Raw genomic sequence first — 16,131 nt, 5'->3', positions numbered from 1 at the left:
TTTTTTTCAAAATATTCATGCACTGATTACTTGAACAAAGAGTTGTCTTCTCAAATAATAGTTTATCCATCAAATCTTCCCTTGAGACACTCACTCTGTCCACCAATCCTAAACTATCATGTCACAAATTTGGAGCAATTTTATCATCTCTACACCTTGAAACACCTGCCCAGACCCTAACCCCCTATAGACGTCCATTCATACTTCCCTTTTGTGAGATACTGCTGAAATCAGTCAAGATGGCGTTCTGTCTCACTGCAGTGACTTCTAATCTATTGACCTTACATAATCCATAAGATCTTATGGAAAACCCCGAACGAACTTTTTGGCCAACCCAATATTTAGCTGTGCTTTATTAAATGGTTGTTTTGTAATATTTTAGGAACTTCAATAAAAGAATGTCAGTATGGTACAGAAAGCTGGACTCTTCCAAGTGTATTCATGAAGAACTCAAGCTGGTTTTGTTTAATCCATTTTATGAGCATCTTTGTTTTTCAAGATTTCAGGGAACAGATTTGGATGATGCTATCACAACCACAAGTATGGAGATTTCACAGAGAGAATATCAAGATTATTTAACATAATCTCATAGATTATAAGTGCAGATCAAAAATACTTTTCAGCGGTTGACTTTAAAGTGTCAGCAGCTTTTGAAAGTGCAAAGGAGTGCAAAAGACAGAATTTCATTTTTTTCGATTTGTGTGTGCATTTCTCACAAATTAAATCCAGACTTGTTTCTTAACTCAACATTTGGAAGACATTTTTTAAATAGGCCAACAACTAATTATTTTCCCACTTAAACAAATAAGTAGCTTAGAGAAGGTAATTTTTTATTTTGTTATTTTTAAAATCAATTCCAAAACTAAAAAGAGGAAAAACAATTGACTTAAAATCATAAAAGTAAAATCTTACGAAAATTAAGCTACAGGTCTCTAAATAAACATTTATTAAAAGTCTCAATTTCAATTATCTCTATTTTCAGGAAGTATTGTCAGATTTATCTTTCAAGAAGAAATTTTTGAGGAGCTGTAAATAAAACAGTTGTGTTAATAACAGTTTGAATACATGGTATAAATACCCTTCCACTGCAAATGGATTAATATCTGTGCTGACCACATATATCATCTATGTTAACTGATGCTGCACTGACATATTATTTGATTAAACACCTTTCAATATCAGACCCTTTTTCACTCTTAGCAGGAAGTTTTAATGCAAGGGATCTAACCTGGGTTCATGGACAAATAGTTTAGTCTTTTACAAAAGATACAAAGAACTATTGACATGATGATATTTCTACTTTTTCCTTGGCAAAAAACCTAGCATACAGAACTACAAAGGCCGACCTCATTGGACTAGATGGAATGAGGAAAGAAAACTGAAAACAATGAAATGCACAAATTAAGGCCTCAATGACTTAACCAGGCTCAGAGCCATCCTGTGGAATGCTGGAAGGCAATAGAAAACTTCTCTTCAGCTATTCACTTTTTAGGCAGGAGAAGAAACACAGGGGCAAATTAAAAATGAAAAGCTTAATAAAAACAAGAAAATTTTAACCTTAAAATACAGGGGGTTTGTACTAATAAAACACACGTTTTATCATCAGAGACTCGGAAAATGTCATGTGAGGAATATTGATACGCCAGTTAGAAAGAATAACCAAGGAATTTTTTAGCAGAGGTATGAGGTAATTAGTAATCCTGCTGTGATTACTGAAAATAGTTATTTCTCCTTTCTTTCTTTCTTTTTTTTCTTTCCTCCTTCCTTCCTTCCTTTTCATATATTTATTTTCCAGTATTTAGACATATGGAAAAGAATAGCAATGTAGATCATTCAAAGTTACAATTAATTTACATCAATTTATATTTGGTTTAAGTAAACAGTTTAGAAGCTGTATTTTGATATGGAATTTTGGTATAATGGCTAGGCTTGCCATGCAGTACCACTTCATAAAGCAATAGTGTGAGATGGGAGGGTACAGAGCTATAAGCCTCTGGAGACAAGGCTGTATGTCTTAGTTATCTTTGCCATCTTTGCTCAGCTCAGCATCTGATACTTGATAAGCACTCATTTTTTAATCTGTGAAGGACATGTTCTTGAGGAGGTTGAAGGACCTAGTATGTCCAATTACAGATGTCAATTCTACACGATTGTTTTATTTAGTAACTTGTCTTAGCGATGTAACTGGGAACATAGACAGCAAGTTTACCATCATTTCTTCAGCAGCACAGCTAGAATGGTTATGGAATCAAGGTGGCTGGAGTTCAAATTCCATCTCCAGTGCTCACTTGCTGTGTGACTCTGGACAGGTTCCTTACCTTCCTTGGAGTGGCTCTCCTTGCTGGGAAATGGAGATAAGAGGAGAAGCTGCCTCAGAGGACTGTTGAGAGGACTAACGAGGATGGATGCAGAGAGGTTAGTGTGGTTGCCTGGTCCACAGAGGGCATTCAATAAATATCATTTATCACTATTACTCATAAAATTTTTGACAGCTAACTCTATTAATGTCCCGCAGCTGCTGTAACAAATTACCACAAACTGAGTGGCTTAAAACAACAGAAGTGTTTTCTCACAGTTCTGGAGACTGGAAGTCCAAAGTCTGTATTACTGGGCTGAGATCAAGGTGTTGACAGGGCCGCGGTCCCTTGGAGGCTCTGGTAGAGAATCCTTTCCACTCCTTGCCTCTTCCAGCTTCTGGAGGCTGCCAGTATTCCTTGGCTTGTGACCACATGGGTCCAATCTCTGCCTCCGTGATCAACTGGTCTTCTGTTCTGTGTGTTTGTGTCAGTCTCCCTCTGCTTCCCTCTTATAAGGCTACACACGGTTGTATTTAGGGCCCACTCTGATAATCTGCCCCTTCTCAAGAATCTTAAACTTAATCACATTTACAAAGGCTTTTTTGCCATGTAAGGTAATCTTCACAGTTTCCAGAGATTAAGACCTGGATACCTTTGGGAAAACCATTATGTAGCCTGCCACACTGATATTTAGAACTTCAGAAATCGGAGGATTTGCTTCCCCAGCTGCATATTATGGGAGTAGTCTGTTTGTCCCTCTCTCCCTCTTTCTCCCCCTTTCTTTCTCCTCTTCTTCTAACCCCTGTCCCATTTACCTAATTATATATGTCAAGTGGCTTGACCAAATAAAGTTGTTTTCTTATGTACTGAAAAACTGGAATAGGCAGCTACAAGCTGAAGTCAGGACTTGCATCTCTGCAAGGCTCTGTGATTCTTGTGGATTTTCTAGCATGCTTATTGCCACATGGTGACAAAATGGCTGTCCCAGATCCAGGCGTTCCAGGTAGGAAGAAGAGTGTTTCCAGCTGCTTCTGTCTGTTTATCAGTAAGCCAAAACTTTCCTTGAAAATCCTCGGGGGATATCCTTTTATGTCCTATTGGCCAGAAGTGTGTCCTCCATCTCTAGATGCAAAGGAAGCTGGGGAAAGAAAATACAGCTTTCCTCGCATGGACAGTGGAAGGTGTCAAGACAGATCAGAGAGAACTGCTGTGTAAGCCAAGCACCAGGTTCTACGGCATACCTGGTCTGTAGAAATGTTGGAGGGAGGGTGTGTTGGGCAGAGGAGGAAGGAGAAAGAGAGAGGTAGAACTCTAATGAAGACCTACTAGGAGTCAGGATGTGAGCCTATAGTTCCATTCAGCCTCTCATTTCCTATTCACAGGAGCCTTTTGAGGTCAGAATGAGCATTCCCATTTTGCAGAGAAGAAACTGAGATTCTGAAATTTTTTAAAACACACTCTAATATAAAGAGTTAATAAATGAAGAAGCCAGGAATAAAACTGAACTGGGTCTAAATCCAGATCCTCCGCTCTTTCTAGTATCCAAAATGAAGTATCAAAGCAAGCGGAACATCTGTATTTGACTTTTTTCCTCAGCAGCCACTCTTCTTCGAACGCTATTTTATTTTGACAGTGTTGACCAAAACTCAGAGCACTTCACCTAGATCATAGATCTGCTCCAGGTCTGTGGCTATGGGGGCAGCTAAAATGCTCCAGTTCCATCACAAATATGTCATGAGAGGCAGGGCCTGGTCAACACATTGCAATATGCAGCTGAGATGGGAATGTGGTACAGTGAGCCTGAGAGCTCACCACACCATAGAGGGTGCGATCCCTGGGCTTCCCATGGCACACGTGATGCTTTTCATCAAGAATCACTGGCTAAATTGTATTTGTTGGTGACAAGTGCTAAAAGGAATGCAGCTCAAGTATTGTTGCTGACATGTGGAGTTAAATCAGACTTATGTCTCCAATTCTGCCTTTATAGACATGAGTTTCCAAATATACTGCTCAGAGATTTTTACAGAGAAGAAGTTCCATTGGTGGATACTGGCTTATTATTAAAGAAAAGCAAACCCTTTCTTAAAATTTTCTACAAACATAGAAAAATTTAGACAAGAAGAAAAAATATAATTTAAAACTCTGCTCCAGAACTAAAACAACCATTTTTGATTATCTGAATTATATCTCCTGCCTCATCTCCTTCTCCTTGAACTAATCTAATGCTTTCCGTCCCTGCTGGGTTTATATAATTCAAACTCATCAGTTTCTGTGTGTTTTATGAAAGCAATAGAGAAAATAAAAATTTTGGTGCACCCATCAAAACATACCGTACAAGACAAAAGTTTTCAATTTACGTTTTGTTCTGATAAAGCGTAATGACTGTAGCAATACAAGTTAGCCAATATCAAGAGGGTCTCAGATCCTAAAAAGGAATTTATTCCCTTACGGTTAAAGAATGTTCCACACAGTGAAGATACAAAATAGGATTTCATAATTTGCACATTCTTGGGGGTGGGTAGGGACTCCTTTATTCATCCATGAAAATAAGCACTGGCCCGTCTACCTATGGCTCTGGAGGAACAGGTAAGCGCTTAGAGATGCAGGAGTGAGGATATCAACCTCTAGGAGAGACCCAACCCCTTTAAAGTGAGGGGGAAAAAAAGAAATGTCTTACAAATCATTATGCTGTGCACCTTAAACTCGTACAGCAGTGTATGCCAATTATACCTCAATAAAACTAGAAGAAAAAAAAAGAGATGCCTTCTCAGCTTGCTGGGAACACTGATTGGGTTCGGACTCAGTTTCTGCATCACTCAAAGCCAATAAGTCTAACTCAACAGACCCTTCCTACCCACACTTGACCACTTGTTTTGATTACTGGCCAGCAAGAGTGGTTCCAGAGGCAGGCACCAAATGCCAATGGAGTCACCATTATAGATCCCACATATGACACCAACTGCCAAGAAGAAACTGGATTAGAGCACTGCTGGATCTGTTAATGCACCCACTGTCCTGCACTCTAGATTTCCCGGGACTGAACCCCCAATAAAGCATTAGCTTCTAAGTTTGTACATTGGGCTTTGTTTTCTAAGAAACCCATGTTAAGACAGAGAGTGATAAAAATCACACCTGCTCCCAGAAGTAGTTTATAAGGCAGGGGTGGCAGGGATTTTGTGCTAGGCATTTGTGAAGTTTAAAGAGTGTGGAAATGGGCCTGGTAAGATCCAGGGATGGTCACAGGTCTAAGTCAGAGCCAGTATGAAGCAGAGAAGCTATCCCCTCCTTTGGAAATCGAAGTGGAATTGGGAATCACACTTACCCATGCCCAAGGAAGATAGATGATTAGAAAGAGGAAGGGCAGGAGTTCTCCTGTGAGGCTGGACTCCATCTCACCTCACAGATAACAGTGAGGTTCTTGGAACAGGGCATTCCATTAGAAGTAAGAGCAGACTGAATTTTCAGTACAAATCAGTGAAAGGTAGGAAGAAGATGGGACAAATGTGAAAAAGAATTTCCTTCCAAATCTTTATGTCTAGGAATACTAACAATGGACTCCCCCAGAGTGTTAGGAAGAGACCAGCCTTTAGCAGACCTGAAAGTTCATGAGGGATTGCCTGAGGAATAAAGGAAATTTCCCCAAGATTGCAGCTTCACTCATCTCAGCAAATCTTTACTCGTCCTTACTCAGCCCAAGTTAAACAATCAAGTGCATTACCCAGAGCACGTGCAGGGTCATCCAAAGCTAGGATTTCAGTGTTAGGTCTGCCACCTACTAGTTTTGCAGTGTTAGTCAAGTCAGCTCAACATTCTGGGTCTCGACGTCCTCAGCAGACTCCAGATAACACTCACAAGATTATTAGCAGAATCAATGAGGTAATGTGAGAGATCTTTTTATTTTATTTTATTTTTTTGAAGTTATTTAAATTTTAATACAATGTTCCTGGAAACGGAATAGCTTAGTCCAAGTAATAACCAAATTGTTATTATTTTATTACTATAAGAGAGATCTTTTTAAATTGCTGCCTCAGTTAGAATGTTTTTGGCTACAAAGTACAAAATATCCAACTAAATGTGGCTGAAGTCATGAGGGCATTTATTATCATCTCTCGTGGCCGGAAGCCCAAAAGTAATTAACAGCGTTGGTGAATCCTGCCACTAAGTGGGCCTTCTGCTTCAGCTCTTTTCAGTTCTCTAGCTTTCCCCGCGAGTGTGGCACTGCTACAAACATGATGCCCGCACACAGTTGTATTAAAAAGTAGGAAAGGTGAAAGGGTCTCTTGTATGTTTCCCTCTTCACATCAGAACGGAAAAAACTCTCAAAAGTCCCCGCAGACTTCCCCTCAGGTCTCATTGGCCAGAAGCTGTTTCTATGTCCGACTCTAAACCAATCATAAATGAGGACGTAGGAGAGCCAGCCCAATTTGGTTTAAAACCAATCACCATTCATCTCCTGGGCTGGGGGGAGGACCTCCCTCCTTTCCTAGAGTCCATTGCCACCAGAGAGTTAAACGGAATAAAGGTTTTGTTGGCCTAGGAATGGGAATGGCTGTTGACTTGAAAACTGAAAGTGATTGTCAAAATTTAAAAGAGTTAAACAGGTAGTATTTTAAAAATACACTGTATGACAAAAATAAACACATAAGTAAATAAAAAATAAAAAAGGATAAGAACAAGTTCCTGTCCTTAAGGATCTTAAGATCTAACCTAAGAAGACAGCTTTATTGAAAGTAGGAGGATCTATTTAGAGAATCTGTTTTCTCTATGAATTTGGATTCCCACTACTTCCAAAGCAATGATCAGGATAATAGGTGTATAATGTGTTCACCACCTAATCAATCGATTCTGCAAAAAATATAAAAAGGAGTAAATGAATGACATGCCCTCCCCGTTAAAAATAAATCTCTGTTTATTGAAAGTCAGAGTTAAAATTGCATTTCTGATCTTTACAGATGTAAAAAAAAAAAAGTTGATTTCTTCGCTTTCTCTGTTTGGGTTCTGATATACATAAAAATTGTATTGTGCAGCCCTCCATGGTAGCCCTATCATTTACCATTCCCGGCCCTCCAAACATGTCAACATGTGGGGTGAGATACCTAGCAGGCAGGAGCAATTTCGTCATCTTTCACTTGATGGGACTGTTGACAGAAGTGGTACAGGGTGGTTTTAAAGAATTGAAAGCAGAGACAGGTGTTTGGGAATTTATAAATCAACTGTTTGTGCTGTAAGAACACATAAGAGTTCCTGGAGGATTTCCCCCCACCTTCTCCCTGTCTTTACTTTCCATTGTCTCTGTGTTTGAAAATTCTGTCTTGCTATTAGTTTTTTTTTTTTTTTTTTTTGATGTTGGGGGTTAGTAATTTATTTATTTTTGCTGTGTTGGGTCTTCGTTTCTGTGCGAGGGCTTTCTCTAGTCGTGGCAAGCGGGGGCCACTCTTCATCGCGGTGCACGGGCCTTTCACTATCGCGGCCTCTCTTGTTGCGGAGCACAGGCTCCAGACGCGCAGACTCAGTAGTTGTGGCTCACGGGCCTAGTTGCTCCGCAGCATGTGGGATTGTCCCAGACCAGGGCTCAAACCCGTGTCCCCTGCATTAGCAGGCAGATTCTCAACCACTGCGCCACCAGGGAAGCCCCTTGCTATTAGTTTTTAATGAAACCAGTATGTTTATCATATTTGATGGCAGACTTGGTTGTTTGCAACTCAAGGCTATATTATTTTTTCCTCAGACAGATTCAACTGGCAGCCTCTGCAGATTCCTTTGCACAAAAATGACACATGACACAAAAATTCTAGTGGCAAGAAGCAAATTCTATACCTCAGGAATTCTGCCAACAAGATAAAGCATTGCCAACTGATTTTTCTTTTTCTTAAGGAAAAAAAAAAAAACCAGAAAGGGTAGAATTAAAAGTTTGGACAAGAAAACATGCTCACATCTCACATATCATAACAGAGGAATGTGCTTTAGAGTTTTCTATGATTCTAAATGCTTCGTTGATGCTACAGCAGCCCCTTCAGAGCTATCACTTGTTGCCATTTCAAAAGATCTTGGACTCTGGGAACAGACCGGATTAGCATGACTAAGTTTCATAGTCCCAAAGCTTCAGGCATCAGCAACAGAGAGGAAGGAGCCAGGTAGACACTGGATAAATAATAAATAATGAGAAACATGTTGTAACATTCACTGTCAAATTATATTTCCCATTTTTTGTTACATCTACAAATTTCTGGTAAAATGAAGTTATGCAGTTTCATTAAATTATCTAGATGCCATTTAAGAAGAAAAAGGAAAACAGTTTTCGTATAATTTCAAATGTCTCCTTCACGGCAGATACAAACATACGGAAAGCTCTGTGTTGTATAAAAATTTCCCCTTGTCCCCACTGTCCAGTCAATCTACAGAACCAGGTCTTCCCTTCCCTTCACTGCCAAACTTCTCAAAAGAGAGTTTACAGGGACTTCCCTGGTGGTGCAGTGGTTGGGAATCCGCCTGCCAATGCAGGGGACACGGGTTCGATCCCTGGTCCGGGAAGATCCCACATGCCGCGGAGCTCTCTAGGGCCCGTGAGCCACAACTACTGAGCCCACGTGCTGCAACTACTGAAGCCCACGTGCCTAGAGCCCGTGCTCCACAAGAGAAGCCACTTCAATAAGCATGCGCACAGCAAGGAAGAGTGGCCCCCACTCGCCACAACTAGAGAAAGCCCGTGTGCAGCAACGAAGACCCAACGTAGTCAAAAAAATTTAAAAAAAAATTTAAAAAGAGAGTTTACACTTTTTCTTAAGCTCTCCACTCCTTTCTCATAATAATCTTTCTGCCTCCATCCATTTGTTTAATGGTTTCTCAAAGTCCAATGACCTCTTTACAAAGGATCTCAAACTTTGTGAAATATTATTCTTGTTCCATTTGTCCTTGTCTATAGGCCCTTGAAGACAGCATGCTCACCTGAAAATCCTGCTAAACTTAATCCTATCATCAGTTTCTCCTAAATGCAAGCATTCTCCAGAAGGTTTCTAGGACTTCAGGCTTTTTCTCTCTCAGACTTTCTCATCTACTCCTGTGGCTGCAAATATCCACCATGTGTGCATCTGTCTCTTAAATTTTGCTTCTCATCTAAACAGCAGACTGGCTTGTCAACTGCTGAGTTAAATCAGCATATAGGTGCGTCATGGCACTGCAAAAAATTCCCTTTGGTCCAAACCCATTCCTGCCCCTTCTAGTAAGCTTTCGCCCAAACCAAGATTCAAACACAAGAGTTATCTTTGGCTCTTCCTTCTTTGGAACTTCTAACATTCAATCAATTGCTCAGGTCTCTCACTTGTATGCCTGCAGTTATTTCCTCATGTAAGCCATAGTTTTTACTGCCATGGCCAAGATCAAGTTCCTATTACTTCTGTTCTAGACCATTTCAAGCAATATTTATTCTATCTTTCCACATCCTTCCATGCATCCTTTCCCTGTCAGAGTGATTTTCCTAACGTACAGTTCTGACCGTGTCAGTCCTGACTCAAAAACCATGTACTTTTTCCCCATTTTCTACAGAATAAAGATCAGTGTTTAGTTTAGTATTTAAAGTCCTTTATAAGTAGGGTGTTAGAAAGCTTTGCAATCTTTAAAAATCTTGTGTAGAATTCATTGTTTTAGCTTACCACAGAGAAGGACTCACCACAGAGGTAAATAAATAAATAAATATAAGTTGGTTTTGTCTTTTTTTTTTTTTAAGTTGGATAGTGAAGCAATTTTTTTTTAACAATGATTGTATTGCCATCTGCTGGAGTGACTGGAGCACAACATTTGAAGCAATTTCTTTTTTCAAAAGTGTGAAAGGTTTGGCTTCAATATTTTAAAATTCTCTCTGAATACGGCTTTAATGTCTAATCTAATAGCAGATATTAAAGTTTCTGGTAAGAATTACCTTTGATTTTAAAGCACACCAAATTACAATTAACAAATTGACATGACTTTTGCTTAGAAGAGACTGTGAGTGTTCATCCTTTATTACTGAGAATATCCCAGTTGAGTCTAAGAATGAAATGATTGGCTTTATGAGAAGCAAAGTGCCTTGTCTAACATCAGGTGACTTTCAGAAAGTCACATTTTCTGATGCTACTCAACCATTCAAATCTTTCTCAAACTTTAAGACGCTGAACTAGAATTACCTTTCCCAATGAAGGTTTCCCATGCCAAGTCTCACCCTTCTTGAATTCATAGGACTTACTATTTGCATATACCCTTCATTTGGGAGATTAAACAGACTGAAGTGTATTGACATGTACATTTCCTGTGTTTGCCTTTCACCATGCAGTCATGGTTAAGAATCTTGTCTTTAAAGTCAAATTACCTGTTTCAAAATGTAAATTTGACACTTACTAGCTGTTAATTAATATTTTTGTGATTAGTTTCCTCATCTGTCAAATGGAGATAACAATGCTTCCCTCGCAGGGCGGTAGAAAGATTATTTTATCAAAAACTGTAAAATCAGTCAAAAAAGTGCCTGCCATATAGTAAACCCTTAAGAATTAATAGATAGTATCAAGCATATTGCTACAGGTATGATGCTTATGCAGCAAAAATCCCAAGAGGTAGCAGTGAGTCCCACAACTCATAATAGTACTATTATTAAATGACAGAATTTATTAGATATTTTTAAATTAATTAGATTTTTAAAGTATAATTTACATACACTAAAATTTATCCATTTTAATGGTACAATTTGATGAGTTTTGACAACAGTTGAATAACCATAACCACAAATAAGGTAAAGAAAATTTCCATCACCCTAATATGTCTTATGCCCTTTTTCATATATCCCTTGTTCTTACCCCCAACTCCTAGGGACCCCCAAGCCCTAGCAACCACTGGTCTACTATATGTCACTATAGCTTTCCTTTCAGATAGAACTCTATGTGAATAAAATCATACCATATGCTATCTTTTGTGTCTGGATTCTGTTACTTAGTGTAACGATTTTAAGATCCCTCTATGTTGTTTTGTATAGCAGTACTGTTCATTCCTTTTATTTCATATTAGTATTTCATAGATATTTGGATTGTTTCTAGGTTTCAGCTACTGTGAACAAAGCTGCTATGAAAATTTGCATACAAGACTTCGTGCAGACATTGGTCTTGGCAATATCTTTCTGGATACATCTCCTCAGACAGGGAAACAAAAGTAAACAAATGAGACCGCATCAAACTAAACGCTTCTGCACAGCAAAGGAGACCATCAACCAAACAAAAAGACAACCTACCAAATGGGAGAAGATATTTGAAAATCCTATATCTGATAAAGGGTTATATCCAAAATATATAAAGAACTCATACAACTCAACAACAGCAAAAAAACAACCTGATTTAATAATGGGCAAGGAGTTGAATAGACATTTTTCCCAAGAAGACATACAGATGGCCAATAGTCACGTGGAAAAATGTTTAACATCACTAGTTATTAGAGAAATGAAAATCAAAACCACAATGAGCTATCACCTCTCACCTGTTAGAATGGCTATTATCAAAAAGGCAAGAGATAACAAGTGTCGGAAAGGAGGTGGAGAAACACCTCACACACTGTTGGTGGGAATATAAATTGGTGCAGGCATTATGTAAGACAATATGGAGATTCCTCAAAATATTAAGAATAGAACTAGCATATGACCCAGCTATTCCACTCTGGATAGTTTTTGAAGAATATGAAAAAACGAATTCAAAAAGTTGTATACACCCCTATGTTCATGGCAGCATTATTTACAATACCCAAGATATGGAAATAGCCTAAGTACACATCAATGGGTGAATGGATATAAAGATGTGGTATATATATATATATACAATGGAATACTACTAAGCCAGAAAAAATGAAATCTTGCCATTTGCATATAGATCCATATAGATGGATCTTGAGGGTATTATTCTAAGTGAAATAAGCCAGATGGAGAAAGACAAGTACCTTATGAATTCACTCATACGTGGTAAATAAATAAATAAGTAAATAAATTAAACCAAACAAAAATAAACATGTAGATACAGAGAACAGAGTAATGGTTACCAGAGGGGAAGGTGTGTGGGAAGGTCTGAACCAGTAAAGGGAATTATGTATCACAATGGATAGAAACTAAGCTTTTGGTGGTGAGCACACTGTAGTGTATACATTAGGTGAAATAGAATGTTGTACACATGAAACATATATGTTATAAACCAATGTTACCTCAATATATTAAAATATTTAAGTACAGTATTCCATCTACACTGACAAAAGATGAAATAAACTACATGAACGTTTAACATCAGAAGAAAATGAGTATTTTACTGAAATGCAGTTGAAAGAAGAAACAATTGAGGAGGAAAACAAAGAATGAGAAGAAAAATCATTATTGAAAGAGAAAAAAGGAAAATAAAGACAGAGTTTTGTGGCTAAAAAGTTAGATAGCAATTCAAATAATGCTGCGAGAAGGTCCATGTTGAGTTGCTTTATATCCGTCAGAAGGTGTGTGAAGAGCGGAAAGCACAGGCAGAATTCAGTGAGGAGCTGAAGAGGTAGAAGCTGGTGGAAGAGGAGATGGTCTCAGAATCCTGGGAGAAAGACCAATGAGCCAAGAAAAACTGAGAAGCCCAGGAGGCGAGGAGACAGAAAGAGCTGGTGGAGAACACACACCAGGGGCTGGGCACCCAGGTCACCAACATCAAACACAAGAGCGGGTGGTGCAGCGACAGAGAAGAGGAGAAACAACGGTACAAAGGGTAAACTTGAGAAAGAACAGTATAAGCTAAAGGAAGAGGAGACAAAGCAGGAAATTAGGACCTTTTTGCAAAAAGCCCTCTGAGAGAAGGTAGGACCTATTCAACAGGAATAGAGAACAGAGCAGGACTTGAACATGAAGCTCATGCAAAGGGCCCTTCAAAAGTTCCACGAATAGGGATTCCCTGGTGGCGCAGTGGTTGAGAGTCCGCCTGCCGATGCAGGGGACACGGGTTTGTGCCCCGGTCCAGGAAGATCCCACATGCCGCGGAGCGGCTGAGCGCGTGAACCATGGCCACTGAGCCTGCGCGTCCGGAGCCTGTGCTCCGCAACGGGAGAGGCCACCGCAAAAAAAAAAAAAAAAAAAAAAAAAAAGTCCACGAAGAGACTAATAAGAAAGAAGCAAGAAAAGAGAAGACATGGGAAGAAAACGGAAGCTTTCTCAGGGATATTTAGCAGAGCAACGTGAAGAGGAAGATGCTTGGGAGAAAGAATTAGACAGAATAATAGAGGAAAAGAAGGAAAAGAAGTTGGCTGAGAAGGACAGTTTGCTGCGACTTGACAGGAAGGAAAGGAAACAACGTGGGAATGAGGTCATGTGTACAAGAAAAGTTCAAGTGCAAGAAAGCTTGCAAAGAAAAGGCAAAGAACAGGAAGAAGGTGCTATGGAATAGGATCCCACAAATGAAGGTCTTGAAGAACTTAACAGAGAGTAGGAGAATTTTGCAAGAGGCTACGGTTTAGCCCAAGAGTACAGAAGGCTGCTGCAGATGCAAATATCCTACCAGCTGCAGTCTCAGGAAGCAGAGGAGGACGAAGTTTCAAGCAGAGATAGCAGCAAACAAGATTTGTCAGGACAAGATCCAGGAGATCTGGATCACCCATCAGGTGTCATCCAGAAACATGCACCCCATGTGGACAGTTTGTCATAATAAGCTTCCAGCATAGTCTCATAAACGCCAGCATATTTTTTCTCAGTCTTTTAATATTTATGACTACAATATGCTTGTATGTTCTTTAAAAATAACAAAGTACAGTAGCCTCTTCAATTTTATCACCATCCTTGCAGACCCACAAGCAGCCCAGCATGTTATTATTAGGAGGGACATTCCTTAGAACTGGCGATCTGTTTCCATGAGAGTTGAGAATTGGCAGACAGAAAAAAAAAAAATTGCTTTACTACTCCAGGAGGCTGGTGACAATGGGCCAACCAGCTGTGATCTTGGGATTAATGGATAGCGACAGAAGCCACCAGGTTCCTGGGCATCTCCTGATCTCGAGGCAAAGAAAGTTAACACGAGAGGGGAACAGTGTGGCTGAGCCAGGCAGGCCTCTTCTGGAAACTGGCAGCCCCTCCTGGGGTCACTGAGGTGACAGGCCTGGACAGCCGGCTGACCTCCTCAAGTATCTGCAGTAACCTTGGATTTTTGTCCCAGGCTCCTCTGGGTGTGCTAGCCTCTTCTAGGGTTTTTCAGCATCCCTGTCCCAGGGCCTTACAAGGAAATCACTTGGCTGCCCCAGGCTGTGGCCAGGAGCCCTTGATCATTGCTGTGCAGGTGGGACCCCTCCCCCTCCTGACTCTACAGCTGGCTAACGTTTCCTTCCCTCCTTCCTGCCCCAAACTTATACAAAACAAGTCTTCAGGGTCTCAGTGGGGACCCTGGGGAGAGAAAGGGGTCAAGCACATATAGTGAACGTACCATCTTCACAGAATCCTTGGAAAATTATATATTACATTTTTGTTATAATTTCTAAGTAGTTTTACTTTTCCCACACATTATATGTTCTTTGAGAATAGAAATTTTATCTTTTAATTCTCTCTTATCTCTTTCATGGTGTTTGGTTTAAATTTGAGATTCAGTAAATACCTTCTGCTCCCAGAATCCCCTTTACAGGCAATTCCAAGTCATACCTGTAGGTGGGGCAAGTGATATATTTCTCCTGCCTGAGAAAAGCAAGCCAGGATTCCACGAGGTAGCTCTCAGACTTTCTGAATTTTGATTGTTTCTCAAGCTTGGTAAGGATTTACCTCATATGAAAGAGGTGGGTAAAAAAATCTCCTTTAAGTCTTAAGAAATTGTTTCTATGGGTGACGGAGAAAATGAGTAACTTCTCAGCCCACACCTCACAGCATTAGCTAAGTGAAATGGTTCTTTCAGAAAGTGAGAAGAACAGATGTCAGAAGGTAAAAAAAAAAAAAAAAAAAAGTGCTAAAAATAGTAGGTTCTTCTGCCAAGATTTTATCATCTGGGGTTTTGATTTAAAATTCCATTCAGATGCTATTTGTTAAATACGATTAAAAAAAAAAAAAAGTCATCCCCCATCCCGCCTCCACGACGGGCTGGAAAACTTACTTTTGATGCTTCATTGACCTTGGCTGTCCACCCTGTTCCACTGAAATGAGCAGGTTATTTTCTCTAAAAGTAAATGCCTGAGACTGTGTTTATAGATGCTAATAGATTAAGTGAAACTGCTCTCTGTGACCACTATTCAAGGGTTAAAGATCAAAGCTCACATTAGCTTTGTTAAAGTATAATCTGGCACCTTGCTCAATACAGCGTGATGCTGGTTCATCTTTAATGCTGTGCTTGGAGGAAGGTAGAAGGATGAATCCAAGGGGAATTCTTCTTAGTCAGTTTTTTAAATTGCCTTCATCTACCACTAAAGAGAAAGCCAGAGAACTTAAATGCGTCTTTCATTTTGGAGGAAAGAGATAGATTGACTCTGGTTAATGAAAGTATGCCTTGGATTATCTAACCAAATAAATGGCACTGGATTTTGTTAAAAAAGCAACTTGTGAGACACACACTGACCTGTAGGCAGGAGTGCTTCCTGCCTGGTGTACTTCTGTTTAATTGGGCTTCACCAGCACGAAGGTTGGCCTGGAAGCTTTCCACAGTGGTCTGCACCCTGGACTTACCCAGCACATAGAATTCACTGGTAAAGACAATAGTTAGCAAACCACAACAACATGGCTGGTTTAAATGAGCTTTTGGGCTGGCTGTGCTGGAAAGCCATGCTGTTACCTGCAGAGCTCCCACTGTATACTTGCCTACTGATGTGCCTGCCGTTTGGGGCAGGAAGTAAAGGAGAGAATGGT

At 39.8% G+C, this 16,131-nt stretch overlaps 1 pseudogene; it reads left to right on the top strand.

Moving 5' to 3' along the window:
* The first annotated feature begins 12,606 nt into the window (after nt 1-12,606).
* LOC137220963 (cilia- and flagella-associated protein 53 pseudogene) lies at nt 12,607-13,979 on the top strand (annotated as a pseudogene).
* Nucleotides 13,980-16,131: the final 2,152 nt, after the last annotated feature.

The sequence above is a fragment of the Pseudorca crassidens genome, chromosome 3 (genome assembly GCF_039906515.1).
Source record: "Pseudorca crassidens isolate mPseCra1 chromosome 3, mPseCra1.hap1, whole genome shotgun sequence".
Classification (NCBI taxonomy): Eukaryota; Metazoa; Chordata; class Mammalia; order Artiodactyla; family Delphinidae; genus Pseudorca; species Pseudorca crassidens.
Note: the sequence above shows the minus strand (reverse complement) of the source record. Positions and strands in the feature narration are given on the sequence as shown.